The following is a 6,930-nucleotide window of genomic DNA, read 5'->3' on the forward strand; positions in this document are numbered from 1 at the left end:
GGATGCACTGGCCTTCTTTCTCTTTCTTGATCATGCCAGGCTGGTTCCTGTCTCAGGGCCTTTGCACCTACTGGTGCCTCTGCCTAGCTCACTGTTCCCCAATCTTCAGAAGCTTGGCTCTTTCTCTTCATTCAAGTCCCAGGTCAAATGTCACCTTCTCAGGGAGGCCTACCTTCATCATTCCAAAAGAGCAGTCCCCTGTGCTTCCTGTCACTCTCCATCCTATTGCCGTTTTCTGTTCTTTATAGTGCTTCTTTATCACTGTCAAGGAGCCCTGGTGGTGCAATGGTTAAAAGCTCGGCTGCTAACCAAAAGGTCAGTGGTTTGAACCCACCAGCGGCTCTGCAAGAGAAAGACCTGGCGATCTGCTCCCGTAGAGATTACAGCCTAGGAAACCCTGTGGGGCAGCTCTACTCTGTCCTATGGGGTCACTATGAGTCAGAATGGACTCGATAGCAATAGGTTTTTTTTTTAATTGCTGTCAGGAATTGACCTTCTTTATCTTCTGCCTGCTCCCCTAGAACGTAAGTTTGGGGACTCAATCACCGAGACATGATAGAGCTTCGATAAACACTTGTTGACTAGGCAGACACCCATGAGCCCACTAGCCCTCACACCGGAATCAGTGATCAGGTCACGGCCCTGCACCAAGTCCACCCGCCGGCCGGCTTCCTGGCAGGCTGGGATTCATAACTGTGTTTGGGGAAACAGTTTAGCACTGCTTCATGTGCATGAGACCATCTCTTATCAGAAGGTATGTGTTCAGGGAGAGAGAAGGTCCCAGGCTCCCAGCTGCTCGGTCTGTCCTTCCCTCGATCGGACTTGGAGTGGAAGGAAGGAAAACAAGAAGACTGAAGGAGTGATAGTGGCCCCCGTTTTTGTGAGCAGCGAGGTCAGAGCTGCCCACACTCTGGGCTGGAATGAGGGGGCTCAGCACGGGGCCGAGAGGCGGCGGACGCTGTCACGGGGACGAGGCCCCTGTGTCATCCGACTACTCAGTCTCCACATAAAACCCAAAATAGCTTTAATCAAAAGACAGAAGAGTGAGGCCCACAGCTCTCATTCAACACAAAACAAAACCAAATTAATGTTCTCCATTGTATGTTCAGTCACGTTTAAAAGAAAAAAACAAAACAAAAACACAAACCCGTGCAGTTGATAATTTCACAGCACAAGCCCCCGAGAGATGAAATGAGCTGTTTTGTTTTTATTTTTAATAAAAAGTTTAAATTGTATACAGCTCTCAGAGGTCCATTAACTAACAGATGCTGGTTATCAAAAGAAGTTATTTCTTTCCTTTTTTTTTTTTTTTTGTCTGAGCGAACGTGTTTAATCTCCCCGTGGAGTTGCTGGGCTGAGAAACTGCGTCTCAGCCAGTGACGCGCGCTCTGCAGACACTGGGCAGCCTGCAGGTCCCTCTCCCGGGAGCTGGTGACTCAGGCGCGGGGGAGCAGAGCTCTCTGACGCACACTGTGGAATCTCATTAGGGCCAGGGCCTGGGCTGCCTCACCACCATTAATGTCACAGATAAGAGCTGAGGGGGGGCTGCTTTCACTTAGCGGGGACTCAACTTGGGGGGCAGTGCGGGACCTCGAGTTCCTTCTTGATGGCCTTAAGTGACAGAGAGCCAGTCCTATCTCACATACATCATCCCGTTAAGTGGATGTGAGGACAGCATAAACTACCTGTCAGTGTTCCTAAGAAGTAACCTTGTAAGCATCCAGCCAGACCCTTCAACCCTTCTCCGCCGCCACCCACCACCCCAGCGCCTCCTTGCTATGCTCACATCACACCCAACTTGGTCCCTCTCAGCTCTTCCCTCTGCCTGGAATGTTCCTCCCTCAGTCTGTCCCATCATTGAGTCTCAGCTTTTAGTCATCACCCCACCGTCCCCAGCCACCCCCAAGGAAGGCACCCTCACCCCCCTTCTCCCCCACCCATCTGGGCACCCTTTCTTATTTCCGCCATAGCATTTAGCAGTATCTACAGACATCCTGTGGGCTCACTTCTTTGCTTGTTGTCCATCTCTCTCCTTTTTAAGATGAGCTTGGCAGCAGAGACCATCTGTGTGTCTTGTTCCCCACTGGGCCCCCAGCATGCAGAGCAGCAGCAGCCAGCACACAGTAGGAGCTCAGTAAGTGCTGGTTCCATGAAGAAACGCTCTGAGTCCTGGAAGGAGACTCTAAATTCAAGCATTGCGATGACAACCACATAATCTAAATACTAGCTTGGACTTTTGGTGTTGCTGCTTTATTTTTTTCAAAAAGGTAGAACAGAACCCAGAGCTGGGAGCGTGAGGATACCTTATCTCTAGAAAGGCATTGAGGACGGTTGCTGTCACAGAATAAGGGCCACAGGGCCTAGCACGGGGTCCCCTGAGAGTCCCTCCTAACCCTGTCAAGGCTGCAGAGGTCAGGGAGCCTGAGAGATGCTCAGCCTCACCCAGGTACCAAGGCTTTTCATCCCTAGCTTTGGAGCCCTCTGGCTTCAGTTTCTCCTCCAGTAAAATGAGCTTAACCCTGATGATTCCCAGAGTCGTCTGACCCCAGTGCTTGGAAGGACCATAACTAGTAAGCAATTCAAAAGGAATCAATGACGCACCCTTAAGAGGTTGAAGCAAATAAACTCTCAATGAGGATGAGTCTTCTTGCAGGGATGCAGTGTTTACTTCTGAGGTTATCAGTGACATACTACTCTCGCTCTTATGCTAGGTGCTTTTTAATCCCTCAGAATGAAAAAGCTTTAACAAATTTAGGTTGGCATTATCTCTATTAAAATCAACTGTGTCCATTTAATGAGACCTAAGTATATTTACTGAGCACTCACCACGAGCCAGGCACTAGGCTGGGTGCCCTGGCAGGAAGACCTCCTGGGCTCCAGCTAGAACAGGCACATGCTTTTACCTCTACTTCTTTCTGAAGCCCCAGTCAATTATGGGAAAGGGTAAAGAGGCCCACAATCACAAGGATAAACAGAAAAGGAGAGGAGATCACAGTAAACAAGACAATTTTGCTGATGCAAAATTTCAGAACATGAAAAGCTGATGGGCAAATTGTAACTGACCGCAGATTGCAAACCGCTGAAAGCAAGGTGCTGGTGAGTTGGTTGAGGGCAGAGCCCTGAATCAAGTCCACTTGTTCCACAGATCCCCTCTCGACCAAAGCTGAGAAATCGGTGTCCCCAGGCCTCTCAGAAGGCAGAGGAACAGTGGAGCTAAAAACAGAGGACAACTGGGAAGGCTGTAAAAGGAGCAATTCTATCCCCAGACCCTCTCCCTAACCTCTACAAAAGACCAAAAGGTCAACAAGAGGATCTTTAGACTTGGGGACGGCAAAGGGCAAGGTATCATACTGAAAATATAGGTAATAAAATTCTACACATTGAACAGTGAGGTTGCCCAGCCTCTACCCTACTTGGCTCCTCGTGAGCTGGTGGCCAAGCTGTTGCTGCCAGGCAAGACGCTGGAAGATTCCTCTCTGGAGCAGTGAGCCTAAGCTAAACCAGCTATAGATACTGACAGCTGGCAATTCCCCAAGGAGGCTGTCTGTTAGGTCCCTACCTAGTTAGCTGTCATAGAAACCCACCATTCAACAAATCCCACATACACATACAGTTTCCCATCAGCTTTTTAGTGCTTCATTCACAAATACATAAGGACAGCCCAAGATCACCAGACATTTAAGGGAAGGTTTCAACATGATAGACAGAGACAAAAATTAGTCCTAAGTGACTAGTAGGTAGCAGATGATACAAGGGACAGAATACCACCACCAAAATATAATTAGTATCCTCAGTGAAAAGAAAATATTATACATCTAAAAAAAGGTTGCTATAAACAAATATTAAATGGAAAAGAAAGAGTTCTTGGATATTATAAGTATGATAGCAGAAAATAATCAAAAGAAGATTGGAAACAAAAATTGAAGAAATTTCCCAGAAATTAGAAGGAAAAAAAAGGACCAGGAATTAAAATGGCAGCAGATTTCTTAAGAGCAACAGTGGAAGTTGGAAGCCAGTGGAACACCGCTTTCAAAATCCTCAGAATGATTGCCAACCTTGGCTTTTATACCCAGCACAACTATCAATCTAATGTGAGGATTAGAATGGAACCTCTTCAGATATGTAAAGTTCCCAGAAGACTTATCTCCCACATACACCTTACTCATAAACCTGCTAAAAGATGTGCTCCCCAAAATGAAGAAGTAAAACAAGAAAGAGGAAGATAGAGAATCTAGAAAACAGGGAATCCAACCTAAAAGAGAGCAAAAAGAATTCCCAAGATGAGAGTGAGTGAAGGGCCTTTCTAGGGTACAAGCTGTGCAGGAGGTCTAGACAGCAACCAGCCCAGAGAAGAGCAGGAGAATGGAGAGTCCCAGGAGTGATCTCTAAGAAAAACACAAAAATCGTAGATTACCTGATGTGTGAATGTATGGAGGAGACTTACCACTTCCGTCAGAGTTTGGGGCTGAACTGATGATAGATACGTAGGAAACTAAGCAGACAAGAAACTGAGATTTAGTAAGGGCAAGCAAAGAGTTATGTATAGAAAGGAAATGTATTCATAGAACATGCCTTGTAAGGCACAGCTGTGAACAATGTTTTAGTAGTCTTAATAATGTGCAAGAATACTGATGTAGCCAAAAATTACAACTCTATGAGAGAAAAGGAAAAGGAGGTATGTGCTTGGGATGGGGGTGGGGAGAAAGGTTAAGAGAGCTGAATCCTCTTCTTCCTTAGGAGGAAGTCAGTAAATACTTTCTACAAGTGAAAACTCAAAGATGAGTAACATACCCACGTTACTTGGAAATATGGAGGTGAAAACCGGAAGAAACAGCTTGAAGTGTTAAAATGGCTGCCTTTGGGAAGTGGAAGCTCTGGGTGAGGAGAGCCTGCTGATTTTCATTATAAGCCTGTTAGAGCTATTTGGCTTTCTATACTATGTAAATGAAATGCTCTGATAAAAAATTAAAAACACCACAACAAAACCTACAACTTGCCTTCTAATTGCTTTCAGTGCAGTAAAGGCTAGACTATGGCAAGAAGGTTTCAAGTGCTTTGGAAGTTAAGGGTGGTGGGATAGGGTGAGCTCAAAAGAGCAGGCCGCCACAGCTAATGGGAGAAGGTAGCATTTGAGGGTCTGTACAAACTGGCTTCCATCACTATGTCTGAGCTTATAGGAAACACCGGGGCAAATGCCCAAAGCCTGGGCCACAGCCCGTGGGCCACCAGGCCGTCTTCACACATCAACTGGGTGAATGTTCCCTGATGGTTTTCTCACGGCCAGTGGAAAATAGTTTCTGTATTTTGGAGCCACTTTTAGGACTAGCAATGTGACTGCATGGAAGAGGTAAAAATAGAACAGTGGGTTTTGGCTTGACTTTAAAATGCCTTCTTCTTCCTCACTTCCCTCCACCTCCCAAAAAAGCCTTCATCCTGTACCCATTTTCTTAACATTTTTGAGGTAGCATAAAGGTACATTTTTCAGAAAGTACCTAACACTAATTTTATGTTTCTTCAAATTTTCAGTGTTTCTTTTCTTCTTTGAAGTGATTTTAGCCGTCCAACATTACTAAAGGAAACAGAAGTTCCACTAAAAAAAAAAAAAAAGAGAAAGTCTAGGCTTGAAGTGCCATCTTGGAGGGTATTTTCAGTTTCTGACTGGGCATGTCCCCCACACCCCAGGGCTCTGGCACGTTCTCAGGTGGCAGGTTTGTCTTCTAACGGGCTAACAAAAGACAATGACAGATAAGTGTGGTGACTTCTTCCGAAAGCCTCCTTTTGTTCTTTCTAGAAGGCTCCCCCTTTCATGGCTTGGGTTTTAACCCTTTAAAGACTGCCACCATTTTTTGGTCCCTCTTCTACAAGACATGGGGTGCTGAGATTTTGGCCTGAAGAAACTGCAGACTGGCTCCTCGTTTGTGTCCTCTGTGAAACGCCATGGTCAGAAGGGCCCCTGGGAATACAGGAGTGACACAAACAGGTTTAGACTACCGCAGTGGAGAGGTTGCTGGGACAGATGGAGCATCGGAGTTCTACTGGTTTGGCCATAAAGAGTTCGGTATGTCCTTCCCGCCCAACGTGTTTCTATCGCCTTTGTCACAAGTAACTGTCCTGTTAGCAAAATAATGTTGATTCCTATTCCCACGTTCATAATTGTGTGTTTTCCAAAATATGCCCTCAGTAAAAGGGCGGCAGTTCGAATTCACCAGGGTCTCTTGGAAACTCTACGGGGCAGTTCTACTCTGCCCTATAGGGTCGCTATGAGTCGGAATTGACTCAATGGCAACAGGTTTGGTTTTGTTTTGTTTTTTTTAATCTTCATTTTGGCTGTTCAGTCAGCAGCCTTGTATGTGTGCTAAGCCTTTATTTCCTTTTACTCACTTTACCCCCAGATCTTCATGAGGGTTTTCAGATGGCCTTTACACATATGAGTAGCAGCTCAGCCGCGTGCAAAGAAAGGCACTTTAAAATTCTGACACCATGTTCACTTCAGATGCACAAAGAATGAAAGGAGGCTGGTGGCGCAGTGGGTAGGAGCTCGACTGGTAACCAAAAGGATGGCAGCTCAAATATACCGGCCATTCCTTGGAAACTCTACAGGGCAATTTTACTCTGTCCTATAGGATCACTATGAGTCGGACTCAACTTGATGGCAATGGGTTTGGTTTTGGTTTTTTAAAGATGAAGAAGTTAGCGCAACGCGCTGGCAAAGGAGTAGGGAAGCAGGCACCGTGGGGACACTGTGGGGACGATGCATTGGTATGTGCTCTCTGGAAGGCAATGTGGAAGTCAGCTAGCACAATTTAAAATGCAGGCACCCTTTGACCTACCCATTCCACTGCTAGGAATGGATCCCATGGTATTCTTCTTCATGGAGCAGGGTATTTTCTGTAGCTCTGTTTATAATAAGGAGCCCTGGTGGCTCAGTGG

The sequence above is a fragment of the Trichechus manatus genome, unplaced genomic scaffold (genome assembly GCF_000243295.1).
Source record: "Trichechus manatus latirostris isolate Lorelei unplaced genomic scaffold, TriManLat1.0 scaffold00008, whole genome shotgun sequence".
Classification (NCBI taxonomy): domain Eukaryota; kingdom Metazoa; phylum Chordata; class Mammalia; order Sirenia; family Trichechidae; genus Trichechus; species Trichechus manatus.